General features: G+C 42.3%; 1 protein-coding gene across 6 annotated transcripts in view; it reads right to left on the minus strand.

The window, feature by feature from the left end:
• Nucleotides 1-15,971, minus strand: part of FYN (FYN proto-oncogene, Src family tyrosine kinase) — a 205,532-nt gene that overhangs the window by 98,931 nt on the left and 90,630 nt on the right. For 5 of the 6 annotated variants that reach the window (XM_036248074.1, XM_036248079.1, XM_036248076.1 and 2 more), the window contains one exon: nt 12,333-12,402. The exons of the other annotated variant lie outside the window; for it this stretch is intronic. The gene's annotated coding sequence lies outside the window, so the exon portion shown is untranslated. The remainder of the gene's footprint in view (nt 1-12,332; nt 12,403-15,971) is intronic. 6 annotated transcript variants of the gene reach the window in all.

Genomic DNA, 15,971 nt, shown 5'->3' on the forward strand with positions numbered 1-15,971 from the left:
CATCATCATCATGACATAGCCATACCATGGTGTGAAAACTTTGATTCCAAACAATAATCAACCAAGTCTCCCCATTCTGTATGCTCTTGCAACTGGCAGCAAAATATACTCTGAAAAGGAAAGCTGACAGCCTGACAAACCCAAATGGAAAATAAACTGAGCAAGAACAGCCACACACCCAAAGGAGCAAACTCGCACTGCTTGGAGGAAGAAATCCTCTAATTGCCTCCACACTCCTGCTCACTTCCATCTGCTTGCATTTAAGGAAGCCCAACTACTGGGCTCCTGGAAGCTGCGGAGAAGAAAGGAAATGCTTCCCAAGTGCCTGGGTGACTGCAGCAGGCAAGGATGGAAGGTCCATAAACAAAGCTAAACTGCAAATCAAGCAACAGATTTAATGTTTGCTATGTAAAACGGATTAAACAATTTCTCCTGCTTTTGAGACCACATGAAATAATAACAGAGATCATTCTCAGAGAAGGCTGCAGCAGCAGGCATGGGTAGGAATGCTGCAGTGGTCTACTTGTCTGTCCCAAGCAGCTTAGGAGCCTCTCCTAGGCGGGGAGTCACATGGAACCCAGGCTGCAATTAGGTTTCCTGTGGGGAAGTGACTGGGAGCTTAGGCACCCACACTCTTTAGTGTGGTATATGCAGTCTCCCATGGGGCCCACCCCTGGCAAAACTTCCAAGTGGAAATCTTTGATTTTAGAAATGCCAACCTTTTGATTCTGGTCTCATTTTGATCATTTCTCCCAGCCCTCCCTACCTTAATTTCACCAATCTCACAGTCTCCAGTCTGTTCCCACCCCTCACCCTTTTTGGGATGCCCCACGCTTAGGACCTTCCTGAGGAAGCACCCTAAGAAGCAATTAGATAGTATAATTTTTTTTTTAAAAATCAAATCCACTTCTTTGATAATGGGCAGTCCATTTTTAGATGATGAAACTGCGGTGCACAGATACCAAGAGATAATATATGTTCACACCACCGGCTACAGGCAGGGATATGAGCCCTTATCTCACACATATGGCAGAAAGGGAAACCAGAGCTTAATGGCACTTGCTATGGGCCCAAGACTACGCTGGGTGACTTCACATAGTTTATTTGAATTCAAATCTTACAATAATTATATGAGCTGGCCTCAAAGAAATTAAGCAACTTTCCCAAAGTCTCGCAGCCAGTAATGGTGAAGTTGGGATTCAACTTCAGGTCTTGTTACAAAGCCTGAACTTCTAGCCTGTACTGCCTGCATACTTCAGGTGAAGGAAGCTGATGGAGTAGTTGACTCAAGAGACAGGTACCTCTTGAGAGCTTTAAACTCTGCTCAGGGTACAGTGAATGGACAACAGCAGAATGGAATAAAAACCAGAGTCACATGGACCCCAAGAGTCAACCAGAATTTTGGAAATCAGTGGGAATGATTGTTACTGGAAACCTCTTGATTTCCTGGTATGACCCTAATTTTGCAGTTTGTGGGGAGCATGGAAGATTCTGGAGAGGTAGCTTTCGTATGCCTAAGCAACTCCCTCCTCCACAGCAAGCTAAAGCCAGAGAGCAGAGCTTTCCCTGGGCCAGGCACGTGGCCTAAAGCACTGAAGGGCGGGCTGGGTAACAGCAACGGCAACCAAGCCTGGGCTGGTGGGACATACAGGGCTTTTGGCAGGAGTGGGAGGGGGTATGTTAGCTGCCCACCCAGGGTCTCCTTTCACTGTCAGCAACAAAATGCTCTGAGGAATCCCCTGGATGGGGTGTCTTTGCCTCCAAGCAGCACTTCCAACATGGCAGACTGCTCAGCTGTTCCTGACTGGGCCAGCTCCCCATCACAGCAGGGTCTGTGTTACATAGCGGAGTAGTGGGTGGCTCTCTGTGTATGATGTAGTGCTTAAAAAGTTGATTATGCCCTTCCACACGCAGGAACAGCTTCAGCATATAGCCTGTAGTATGCAAAATGTTCCATTGGGTAAACGATGGAATCCCACCTACGTGGCTGGAACTGGAAAAGAGAACTCTCCACTATTACGTCCAGTTCTGGTCTTTCATGAATAGCAACAGTGAGGAGGCTTCCTGAGCTGTCCACAGTTGAGGGGCCAACCTGGGAGAGGCTTTGCTTTTGCAACTTTTCTGAGTTCTCTAAGACCTCACTGATTAATGTTGATTGGGTACATCAAGTAATTTCTTGCTTGTGATTGGCTTGCTATTTTTAATATTAAAATTCAAGGCTCAAATCTGTCCCTTAGGAGCAGGCACCAACAGGCTGGGTATCAGAAAATAGCTTGTGTGTTTTGTCCATTGCTTGATGGTTAAGACAAAGTTTGCTTATCCTGAGATCTGCCACATCCCCCCACAACATTTTATGGTGAAAAACTTCAAACATAAAGTTTTAATAATTTTACACTGAACATACATGTACTATCACTTAACTTCTAACATTAACATTATATCATATTGCTTTATCACATAGCTATTCATTTATCCATACTGCAAAACATTTTAACTACATAGCCTAGGGGGAAGTCATGCTTTTCAAACAACTCTGGTGTGAATTCCTGCTTGACTGCTTATAAGCAGGAGACTCTAGGCAGGTGTGTAATTTATTGGAGCTTCAGTTTCCAAAGTCATAAAACATGGGTAACAAAGCATAGGGATGCTGTGAGGATTAAATGCAGTAAGGTGGGGGAAGCACTTGTAAGGACAGGTAACCAATTTTTAGTTCACAAATTATGCTCTCTTTCTGATCTATGAAACAAATTTAAATTAGTCAAAAACAGTAATAATCCAGATACGGGTGGAAGGAGAATGGCAGAATGTCAATGATTGTTGGAGCTGGGGGAGGGATACATGGGGGTCCATTATGCTATATTGTTTACTTTCTATAAATTTGATATTCCAAAATAAAACAACAAAATGTTAAAAAGTATGAATGGTCACTGGATTTTATCAAGAAAAGAAAAAAAGGAATTCAGTATTTGAAAAATGTAACATGAAACCTCTGAGGCAGCGATGAGCAGTGATGCCACTGGGGTTAACGTGCAGGGGTAGGGAGGCCTGGGTGCTCTCACTCTCTCGTGGGGTGAGGCGAGTGAGGTTTGAGGAGGAAGGATACGGCTTGAGTGCTTTGTAAACGCTCCCCAGGTGGCAGGTTCACTAAGGGTGAGAACCTTTGTACTGGCAGAAAAGTGAGAAACCACACTTTCCATCATATTAATTGCGAGAAAGACTGTGGACAATGAATGACATACCAGGGTGAAGCATTATGGTTAATACTTGTTGACCGAAAACTTCAGCTTTAGGAAAAGTGAGAATCAATCATGAGAAACCAGAGCTAATCAGGTCTGACCTGGGCCCAGCTCAACTCCTCTGTGCCTCGGGTTGTTAAGCTGCAGCATGGGAGGGCGGGACTACATTCCTGCATGGTAGAGTAAGAGCAGACGTCTTTCCTGCAATTCTTCTCCACCACTCCAACCTCAAGGATAATTCTGCTAAAAGCAATCAGAACGCACGAGGAGGTCTTCATCCTCAGCCAGCACTGGAACCACTGAGGCCCATCCTGAGGAGCACTGCAGCTTGTCTGTGTGAGTTCTGCTTCAGTTCCTCTCATGGGAACAAGCGTACAGGTTCTTCAGTGACTCATTAACACAGTTAAAGATACACAAAGAACAAGGAAAGCAAGATGGGTAAAACAGACAGATTCATCCCCTCTTAAGGACTCAGAGAACAATTTCGAAAAGAAAAATCCTGCAGATGATATTCTGAGGGAAATGCATTTGTTTTCTTTCAAAGCTCCAGATGAACTATCTGCTATCATGCTGTTAACTTCCTAGTTAATAAATGCCAGGTTTTATAATAATACGCCAGTTAAGGAATACTTCCATGAAACCTGATTTTCCCTTTTTTCAAAAATCAAACACCCCTGAAATCAAATATCAAGAATATTAATTTTTTTTTTTAAAGAGATAGTTAAAAACAAACAGACAAGACTGAATTCCATTTCTAAACAAAGCCTTGGCTGACTCTAGGTAGTCTCCTCCAGTGTAGTGTGGGTGCTGAAAATTGGCGGCGCGACTGATGAGTGTCAGAATATATACATTAGTTGCCAACATTAAAAAGTTGGAATGGTTAATATACATACCAAGATTTCTGATAGTGCTAGGCCCATTCTCTGAGACCCAGTAGAACCTGGCCCTTTTAGGTGTGTGTGACTTACATTTCTCCGGCTTCACACCCCTCTCCTATCTGACTTTACTTGTTTACAGGCCTACCCAATCAGGCAGGCATTTGTCTAAGGCAACAATTAGGGTGGGAGACACAGCCAGGGTTGGGTGTCAGAGAGCCACATGGAAGAGTAGAAAAACTCTGACAGATCTGGATTGACCTTAGCTCTACCATAGGAGCAGTGTGACCTTGAGCAAGTTCCTTCGTTTGCTAGTCTGAGCTGTTGTGTAGAAGGATCCTGTGTGGTACCTGGTGTGTAGTAAATGCTCTGTTAAAGTTACACCTTCTTATCCCAAAGGCAAGGAAGAAGAAGTTTGGCACAATCTATTATCACAACAAAATATAGCTGACAACCAGGGAAGTAGCTTAAAATATCATTATTGTAAAAATATGAAGGCCTAGATCATTCATTTTAAGTACCTGAGGAAGAGAAAGCAAAAGGTAAAAGATATCAGACACTATTCCAATGTAATAATGACCCAGGCAAGGATTATCCTCAAAGCACTCAAAGGTGGGGGGAGGGTAGGAGGACAGACAGGATGTTCACAAAGGATCCATATACCAACCCAAAAATGCCTTACTGGCTCAAAGTGTATCTGGACATTGGTGAGGTCTGGTTACCACCTTACCCAAGAGATCAAAGAGCACCCCAGATGTGGGACAAGTTGACAACATCCACCTCCTGATGTGATATAACATCAAGCATGCAATGCCACCTATGAAGTATTATTGCCAAAAGATGTTAACCTGCATCTAACAAGCTTCTAGATCTAACCATTTTCAGGAAGCGAGGTGCAAGTTAACATCATGAAGAAACAGACAATCCCAGAGAGCAGGACTTTCTACACCACGACCTACTGGGGACAGTTAAGAAAGTCTGAAGATGGACTTGATAGCAGAATATGTTACAAAATTATTGTTAAATTTCTTAGGTACGATAATAGTATTGTTACATAAAAGAATGTCCTTATTCTTAGGAGATACATGATGAAATATTTATAATTAAATATTATAATTAAAATATCAAGTCCAGCCGATGTGGCTCAGTGGTTGAGCATTGCACTAAGAGGTCACCGGTTCGATTCCCGGTCAGGACACATGCCCAGTATGTGGGCTCGATCCCCAGTGGGGGGCATGCAGGAGGCGGCTAGTCGATGTTCTCCCTCATCGATGTTTCTATCTCTCTCTCCCTCTCCCTTCCTCTCTCTCTAAAATCAGTAAAGAAAAAAAAAATTAAATATCAAGATATTTGCAACTTTCAAATGGTGCAGCAAAAATTTATATAATGCAAAATATATATTATGTATATAAAACTGGAAGAGGAAATAAAAAAAGAAATGTGGCAAATTTCGGCACAATTGATGAATCTAGGTAATGGACATATAGGTATTGGTTTTACCATTCTCCCAACCAGCAGGTCTGACATTTTTCAAAATAAAAAGTTGGGAAAGAAACTGGAAGAAAGAAAAGAAGAAAGAAGAAAGAAAAAGAAGAAAAAGCCAGAACAGATATCACACTTTCCCTTTTCATAATCACCTTAACATTTATATTCACTGTGTGCCTTTTCATTCAATTTAGTTTTATTTCTCCTACTTTAATAAATTTCATGTGTGCTTATTCAAAGTGATGTCACCACCATCTCAGCTTCTTTGCTGTCTGACATCAAAACCAAACTTTGAACAAAGCTCCAATAGAAGGCTGTAGAAGTCAACCAGGTAGGTATGAAGCCAAAGATATCATATCAAAACCTCCTTGAAATTGACACCTAATTCCATATCTGGATGGTTTTTAAGCAGGTAAGACTGGATCAAAGACTGTGGGTAGGCATTCTCTTGGGATTTGATCTTTTCCAAAGATGGCACTGTCTCTCTCTGCCTGCACTGGGTGTTGACAGAGGAATGACAGGTACAGGGTGCTGGTCAGCAGGGTCACTGAGGTTTTAGAGACTCTTCCATATGGAGTGTGTTGAGTCTGAGTTCTAGTGTAGAGAGAAGCTTGGCATAACTCGCAGAACAGCCATTCTGAATTCAATTGTAATGCCTTCAAGCTCCGGACAACATGGGAATTAATTCTGGGGTGCCTTTAACATGGAGAGGGACGTGAAGGGCCTGGATTCAGACAGTGCAGGGATGAGTCTGGCTCTCCTGCATAGCTATGCAGCCTCAGAGCAGTGTTCTCAGTGGGGCCACAATGGTCACTGTGCCCTGTGCTGGGGACAACTCTGCACTGGGCAGGACTGACCCAGCACTGTGACACTAACCATCTCTGTCCCACTTCCTATCTCACCACATGCCAATCCTGCCTCCAGTCTTTGAGAGGAGAACAAACACCCCACACTCTCAAATGCCCCCATGCATTAGACATAGGCTAAATTCTTTGAGCCTCAGATTTTATCTGGGGAGAGAATACCTGTTCCACCACCCAAGAAGTGGTTTGGGAGGAGCAAATGTGCCACATCTCCTTATAAACTTAAATTAGCTATACAAGTGATATCATAATATGCATTTACATGGGCAGCCTGCCAGTCAGGCAGGGCTGTGGGATGGGTCCAACCGCCTGGATCCCAGGTGGGCTCTATTCCAGTGTTAGCTATCCAGCCATGTACTAGAAAACATGATGGCTACTTATTCTGAAAATGTTTTCCCTCCATACATGGAAAATTTTGGTTTATAAGTGTTGCTACAGATAAAAACACCACCACAGTGTGACTTCAGAGGGAAAGCTGATGGCAGATCCAGGGGCCATTCATTGGAGCTGACAAGTAGGATGGCAGTCTCAAAGCAGCGTCCAAGAATCTGGTTTAGGATGGTGCCAAAACTAACCTAGAACAAGCAAAGAATTACTTCAAGGAACAAGAGAACCAGTGCAGGGAGCAGCATGCACAGGTCTGATTTACAGAATGACGGACGAATCGGGAATTGACAGTGTTTGGCAATGCTCCTGAGAGGGAATCTGAGAGGCTGGGCAGGGTGTTTCACACAGCCTCACGTGGAACTGTAAGCCTTGAACAAAGCTGAAAAGAAGGCTGGAGCTGTGAGTGGCACCAATTAGTGTGCATGAGAGCCTTGAGCATGAAGATACACCCGCACAAGGATTCAGCTTCAGTCCGTCGAGAGTGGGCCCAGGGACCTGCACTTTTACACGAGCTCTCTGGATGACTCAGACGCACAGGGGCTGCAGAATGCCTCTGGGAGAACACAAACACCTCTCCAGAGATTCGCACTCTCCCTCCCGGAGCACTCTGTCTCTCATTTTGTTGCCTTCATAACTTAGAATTTATGTAAAAGTGCTCTGTGCCCTTAGGTCTGGTTGGGTTTCTGGGTTACAAAATTTCTTGTTCTTATTCTTTATCTCTGTTCCTCTCCACTCCCCCCACCATACCTGCACACACATTGTGTAAATAAGTAGCTAATTTTTTGCTGATCTTACTTCTCCTTTATCATTTACTTTTAAATGAAGACTAGAAATGCTGACTGGGAAGAAAGTGTGATCCTCTTAAAGGCCAAGGCCTCAGGAACTAACAGGGAAATGAGGAAGACCACCAAATGTAAAGCAGGGGAATGATACAAGTCTTAAAGAGCAAAAGTGAAAGCCTGCACCCACCCTAGGTTATCAGCCTTCCTGAAAGAGCATGGAAATTACCCAGGGGTTGAAAAGGAGTTCTGAGAAACTAGTAGCTGTGAATCTGTGATTATTTTGTAGATACATTAAAATATTTAGTGCCCACATGGTATTTTTATAGTCCCACTTGACTCTGCTTACTATTCAGCTTTGCCACATTCTTTAAATTCTATTCATCGTAAAAACAGTAGACTGATGTTTAAGTCCCTAATTCTCTGGGCTTAGCCATCTGAAATGAGATCTTTTATCCTTCTCTTCTCCAGCTTTCCAGAAAGCATTTTCATAGCATTCTTGCAAGAAAGATTATCAGAAAAAGAAAAATGAAGAGGGGTCAAGTCGTAAGAATATCATACCAAAGCTTTTGGTAGGAAAACATTTATGTCCGCAAACACACACCACACCCTTTCTGGGAAGATATTACTGGTCTTAAAGCTGGGTTAGTGGATCCCCAAATATATCACACAAACAGCACAGTTACCCTCCTAAAATAGGCCCTATAATTAAAGTCTTTTCAAGTGGATTGTCCTATATCACAACCTGACATATGTTGCTTTAATCTCCATGCTTCAGCAATGTAGTCATATTGGGTACAAAGGCTCTACACAACTTACATTTAAACCAGACTGGGTATCACTAGGAAATTGGTGCAAATATACAGCCCTGTGTACCAAAATACCCAGTTTCAATCTTCTGTAATGAGATCTCTCTCCTCCCTAAGCACATTTTTATCAAACCAGAATCGCTACCCTTGATTCAGAAAGAAGGACTAGCCCAGACTGAAATGCCATTTTAATCTCAGAGGTCAGTTGAAGACAAATACATCTGAAGAAGCTGAGGTTGAAATTTAAAATAAAAGGCAACCTCTATTGTGTGAATGCTGGGATCATGTTGTTCGGGTCTCGCTTTTAGCTTTAGTTGCCAGTCATCAGTATAAGACTTCAGACACTCATCTGTCTATCTGATTTCATTTAGGTAACTTTTTGCTTGGAGTCAGAGTTAATGTAAGAGATAGTTTCTTAGGAATCCTTTCAGACCTATGATTCTTTGAACAAGCTTTATAATGTTTTATCTATCTATCTACCTATCTATCTATCTATCTATCTATCTATCTGTCATCAATCTATCTAAATGTCAAAATATTTAAAATTTTAAACCTTCAAAATAATGAGTATTTTAGACATGAAAATTTTTCTATTACTTCTATATCAGGTTTCTCAACTTGGAATTATTATTATCTTGGGCTGGATCACTCTGTGTGTATGGCTTGGTCCTACATGCTGTAGGGTATTTAGAAGTATCCCTGACCTCCACCCACTAGAAGTCAGTAGCACACACCCTTTTCCCTGAGTTGTGACAATCAAAAATGTCTTCAGACATTACCATATGTCCTCTGGGAGGACAAAATCGACCTGAATTGAGAACCACTGCTCTCTCTCTATATATATGTATCTCCCCTGGCATGGCCAGGAAAAAACATATCTAGATTTTTCAAGGCATCCACAAGTTTTAGTTGTAAGAATTTCAAACTTCCTGTGACTTATAATGAAGAATCAGAATCTATACATTACTAATACCCGAGAGGTTTATAAACAACACTACTGCTGTCTCAAAATAAGGCTGGCCTGGCCTCACTTCAGTCCTATCAGAGGATGAATCAATCTACTGCCCAATCTCCTGGACTGCCATCCTTCTAACTTTCAGGAGCTCCAATCTTAGAAGACTGATCTTAAGAAATCCTTCCTGATCAATTACCAGGCACTGAGGACTGATTATGAAGGAAACGAATTAGGGCTGGTGTCTATTAGCATTGTCTACAGAATTGATGGCTCACTGTGTTCCAGACCAGACCACCCTGGGGCAGCATTCTAAAGCTGGGCCTGGTGTGAGGAAGGACGACGTACGCAGGTGCTTCCTCAAGGAAAGTTGCAGGGTGGGGAGAGAGGAAAATAACATCAGAAGACAAAGAATTGATGAATGGGAGGTGACAGCCTCAGCTGAGAAGAAAAGGTGAATGAGGAAGGCGATGGTCTGTAAACATCTGGTGGGCTGGTGTGTGGGAAAGTGAGTGGACTTGTTTCTGTCTGCTTAGAAAATGACTAAGAGCAGAAGGTAATTTAATCAATGTTTATCGCAGGCTTGCAGGTGCCAGGCACTCTCCAGGCACTGAGGCAGCAGGAAGGAAGACGACCCAGTCTCTGTCCTAGCGAGTGCATACTGTAGTTCCATGTAAGGACTAGATCGCTTCCCCTCCCACCCACCCTCCTTCCCTCCCTCCTTCCCTCTTTTTTTTTTTAAGCAATTTGAGCCAAATGCCCAGGTATTTACCTGACTGTTCCATCCCCCCATTTAAAAAATTAAGCTTTAATCAACATACAGAAAAATTCACCCTTTCTATTGTATAGTTCTGTAAGTTTTCACAAAGCACCCAGCTGTAAAAATACCACCACAATCAAGATCTAAAACAATTTCCTTACTCCTTAAAATTTTCCTGTGCCCCCAATTGGTTTTTAAATTGGAACAAGTGGCTCAGGGCAACTGCAGGCTCATCTCAGAGAATGTGAATTTCCCTCTGCAGGGATTCTGTGGAAGAAACTTGTTTAGCCAGTAGGGGATTGGGCCAGACAAACCCTGAGGCCGGGTCCATCGCTCTGATTCCATGAAACTGGGAAGTTGTCACATGGACCCCTATCTTAAACACTGGCCCATCCGCAGTGATATGATTGATTTTCCCAACCACACGTAAAGGTCCCACCCCAAAGCCAAATTCTTCTAGTCAAAGCTCAAAAAAAATCAGTCCAATAACTGGATCTCTGTGAAAGCTACACAATAACTATAAACAAAAAAAATCACAGGACAGGTTTGGAAATGAAACCCTGAATTTGGTAATTGAGGTCCAAACCAAGGGTAATTGAGGTCCTCCCAATCTTTCTTATCATCTTGTTATTTTAGTTTAAAATAACATTAACTCCAAAACTGAACAAAGCTCAAACAATGTGACCACACTTGGCTCTACAGGTGGCAGGAAGGGAAGTTAAATTTGCCAAGTTTATCTAATAATGGGTCGACAGGGGTAGAGAAGACAAACATCTCAGGAGTTCCCACAGCTTGTTATGGAAGTGGGTGCTGGAGGAAGGACTGCGGTGACCAAGTCTGATGTCTCCTGTGACAGCAAATGGGGCACAACTAACCCATTTCCACCAGCCCTGCTACGGGGAGATATTAACACCTTCAGTGGCTTGACCTCAATAGCAAATGTCCCATTCTCCAAACAAACCTGTTCTGTTATCAAGAATAACTACTTTAGCCCTGGCCAGTTTGGATTAGTGGTTAGAGTGTCAGCCTATGGACCAAAGAGTCCTGGGTTCGATTCCAGTCAAGGGCATGTACCTTGGTTGTGGCAACTAATCGATGTGTCTCTCTCACACTGATGTTTCTCTCTCTTTCTCTCTTCCTTCCTCTCTCCCTCCCACTCTATCTAAAGATAAATGGAAAAATAACCTTGGGTGAGGATCAAGAACAAAAAACAAAACTGCTTTATTGAGCACCTACTATGTCATAGCACTACCTAGTTCATTTTATTCTCACAATCACTTTATGAGGCAGGTAACACTATAAGCCTCATTTTACAGATGAGGAAACTGAGGCTCAGAAAGGTTATGTAACAACCAGTAAGTGTAGAACTTGAATTTTAACCCAGGTCTTCTGACCCCAAAGACTGTCCTTATTACTACTGCTAGCAAGGTCTTCTGGGTGGTTGCTGAACTTAATGGTCTTGGTTTTTCAGGCCACTGCTATGCTGTTTTGTAGGCTGGCTCCCAGGCATGCTGGATTCTTAACTCCCTCTAATTTCCCATTTCCCAAGCAGCTAATTACCTGTTTCTCTCTCATTTCAACCTAGAGGCCATAAGGATCTCTCTGCTTTAGATTTTTCATTTTATTTCACTCTTTTGGTCTGCAAGTTTATTACTTTTATATTCTACAGGTAGCTTAGATATAAGCTAAACTGTCAAGGGTATTCTGTTTTAAAAAGTAATGTTTTAATTGATTTTTTAGAGAGAGACAGAAATATCGATCATTGATGTGAGAGAGATACATCAATCAGCTGCCTCCTGCAAGCCCCCTACCGGGGATCAAGCCCACAACCTGGGCACGTGCCAACTGGGAATCGAACCGGGACCTCTCAGTCCATGGGATGATGCTCAGTCCACTAAGCCACTAGGCCGGGCTGTCAAGGTATTCTTTACCATGCATCCAGAAGCTTCCCTAAATCTAGACTGCTTCTTACATCTTAGAAAACCCCACATTGCTTAATAACATCAGCAATAACAAGGAAAAAAGTCATACTGTCAGAAAACACCAATGGAATGTGACGTCTAATTATAAAATTGCATTTTGTCTAAGTTTAGTGCCGATTTAAAGATGCACAGAACAAGAGGCTTCCCTCTGTGAGCATTATTTTATTTAAAAAAGGTATTAGAAAACAATGCAGTGACACTTACCAAAATTTTCCCCAACTATCACAAACTTTATATACACCACATGTCTTCTAATACTGCTGCTGGAGTGGTCCTGAAAAACAATACCACAACAGAAGGACAGATGCATCATTAAAGAAGTCATTATATATATATTGTGTTTCCCTTCTGGATACCACACGTCTTCCCTGTTTTGGGCTCCCATCAATGTACCAACACTTACTGCCAGATTCTTCTTTGTTTTCACAGGAAGATGAAACCAATTTACAAATTCACTCAGCACTCACTAATAACAAATACATAAAAATCTGGACAACAAGATAAGCCAGAAACTGTGCTTATAAATACTTTATTTGAATTTTTAGCCCTTTAAAATAATTGAAGACAAGAGAATAATGCAAAAATATCTAAAGTTGAACTCATTATACTTTCCTCTAAACCAATTCCTCTTTCCTCTTTCTTTTAGTAACACATTCCCTTCTCTGTTGAAACCTTAATCTTTATTTTCTAGATTTCATTTTATTATCTGAGAAATAGAAATTATCATACTGACCTCACAGGGTTGTTATGAGGATCAAACAATATAAATTTAATGACATTAAATGACACAGAAAGGCTTAAAACTGCACCTGGCACATAGTAATAGTAAGCTCTTGGTGAGTGTGAAGAGCGACTTCACTCTCCTCGTCACGCAGGCCTGAAACCTACCATGGCCTTCCTCACCTTCACTGTAAACCATGGCCCACGCCTGCCCTTCCGGTCCTGCAGGTTGCTGAACCCAAGGCCTCTCCCCGCTCTTACCATTATATTTTCTCTGGTTGGCATCAGTCCTAGCAGAAACTGGTCTTTGGCTTCCTGTTTCTTCCCTTCCAGTGCCACTCTCCTGGCTCCGCTAAGCATCCTTCCTAACCACCACTTAAAGCCTCATGGAAACACCTTCCACTGCTTCCTGTCACCTACACATTTATGTGTGAAATTACATTGGCCTGGGGCTGCAGCTCACCTCAGCTTTATCTCCACATTTCCCATCAAATGCTGTGGTATCCAGTCTCCTGTCCCACTTGAGCCTTTCGGCATGCTAATTCCCAAGTGTCTTCTGTCCCCAAGTGCTGGTAGGAGGCCCAGCCATTCCTTCTCTAAGGCAGGGGCTCTTCACCTTTCTGTGTTATAACAATCTACACATACGTTTCTCAGAATAATGTTTTTAAGTGCTTAAAATTAACACATAAAATGCAAAAGAAGTATACTGATATACGGTTTTCGAAATAAAACAAAATTATTATGTGCTTCTTTTGATATTTAAATAAATTCCAGTAAAAGTCTAAAAACAGCTGATTTTGAAGTATTGTGCAGCATAAATGATATTTCAAAATATCTTTAACTATAACATAATATGAAAATACCCATAACTTCTATTGGCAACAAATAGCTAATGCTACTTTCATAATAGAAGGAAATGTTAGATTTCAGTGAAGAGTTAGTGAAAATAAAGAGATTTCAGTAGGAAGGTCAGCACTGTGAATTAATCTGTGAATAACAGTGCAATCTTGCTTATCCTAAACAAGTCAGCTAATATTAATATTATCTCATCTCTCTTTGGCAGCCTAGGAGGTCCTAAATATGTAGATGGGGCACCTAAATATTCCATAGAGTATAAAATACTGAAATTAGGCAACAAAATGCTGTCTTCCTTGACATTTCCTCTTTAGAGTAAATGCTTAGTCAGCGCTGCTGACTGACAGACCTCTGGGAACAGACCAGCTCTTCAGTCCTTCTGCCAATGCAGGGGCTGCCTGCCTGATATAAGCACATGTCCTGCCTTTGTGGAGCTTCAAGTCTAGCAGCTCTCCCCAGCTAGCTCTCAACCTCTCAGGGCCTTTGCATAACAGTTGTCGATTTCCTAAGTACAGGCACCTTTATGACTCATGTAGGCAAGGCCAGTTAAGAGTTGCCATAGCCTCCCATTGGTCTCACATACATATGAGCCTGTGGTTCCAGGGTCGGTGGTCCCAGTGGATGGAGCAGTGAAATTCCATCTCCTCTCCTGAGCGATGTTGTCTTTGCAAATGAGGTTGGAGGCGGCCACCCAAACAAAGTGACCATCTCAGGAAGGTCTAAACACCCGGCTGCGTAGTTCACTCTGAACTCCACTGAGTCTGCAACAGATCAGCCTAATGACGGACATCAGTTCTCCAGTCCTATCAACTTTTTTCCTAAAGCGCTGAAGCTCAGGACTCTTGTGTATTTTTGCCAAGAAAAACAAAAATATAACAGACTAGTTCTCCCCTTTCAAATGAAGACAGCATAAAGATATTTTTCACTGAAACCTTGCATAAGGGCATTGTGACCATTTGCTTTGGCGGAAATTCACCACTGGCGGCAGTTTTCAAGCCCTACATCATGTCAAGTGACACTTAAGTGGGGGTGTAGTCTCCCATCCCAGTCACCACGACTCAGAGAACAAAGGCTGGACTTGGCACACTCTTTTTATTCTTAAGGACATTTACATGCATTTTATTTGAATTTGTTCTTTTTGAGACACACTAGATATATGGTACTAAATAAAAATAGGTGAATGACAATGAAGAGGGCAGCATGACTGTTTTGTCTTCTGTTTCAGGAATTATGATATATACATAATAAGATGTTTAAAGGTGTTTCCATACAATAACGCATTGCATTGTATGTACTTTTTGCTCCTAATCCATATCATAGACCACTGGGTGGCTCCTGGTTTAAAGGGAATATTCTCATTACACACTGGAAACAAGTTACCTCTAATACAATTCCTATCTGCAGGGGGCCCCATTCCCTCCTCCTTCTTCCTAACAGATGTTCCATATTCCTTCAGTCATAGTGTCTCATGGGCAGGTGATAGGAACCCCACATAGAGGGTGGGGACCTGAGTAGTCTAAGGCTTTACAGTGTGCCAACAAGCAACATCAGCATCACTTGGAAGTGTCTGAGAAACATCAGCTCTGAGGCCCTACCTCAAACCTACTGAATCATAATCTATTTTACAAAATCCCCAGGTAATCTGTGTGCACACTAAAGTTTGAGATGCTCTGATCTAAGGGAAACCCCTTTCCAGTGATTGGTTTAAAAACTGGCATGTGCCCAGTGCAGGAAAACGAGATGTGAAGAAAGTTTTGTGGGGCGCTTCTCTTCATTCTTCTGGGAAAAATTTCCTCCTTCTGAATGTTGTGTGGGAGGTGACTACAACTTCACAGCTATCTTGCTCCTGCCTAAAGATAACACTGGCCCAGAGAGGAGAGCAAAGACAGAAAAAGCACAAGGAAGCAGAGGGGGGCTGACTGCATTAGGTCAACCCTGATGTCTGTGGAATCACTGAAGTGCCAGTAAATTTCTTATTGCTCAGGCCTCCTGGAGTTGGTTTTCAATGATCGTAGCTGGAAAACATCCCCAAATAAAGCATTATAGAGGAAAGAGAATGCCCAGGCACTGGGCTCAACCTTGTGCTGAAGAGTCCAGACAAGTCAGTGCATTGAGAAACCAGAGCAACAGTTCAGAGACTCATTTTCGCTGGGGGAACTGACCCAGCAGTATTTGCAGTTCTGTCAACCATTATTTACTTTGCCCATTTCCAAAAGTTTTCCAAATTTGCCAGTCTAAGCTATCAACCAGAGGAAGTGCTGAATACTT

This window comes from Molossus molossus, unplaced genomic scaffold, assembly GCF_014108415.1.
Source record: "Molossus molossus isolate mMolMol1 unplaced genomic scaffold, mMolMol1.p scaffold_m16_p_8, whole genome shotgun sequence".
NCBI lineage: Eukaryota > Metazoa > Chordata > Mammalia > Chiroptera > Molossidae > Molossus > Molossus molossus.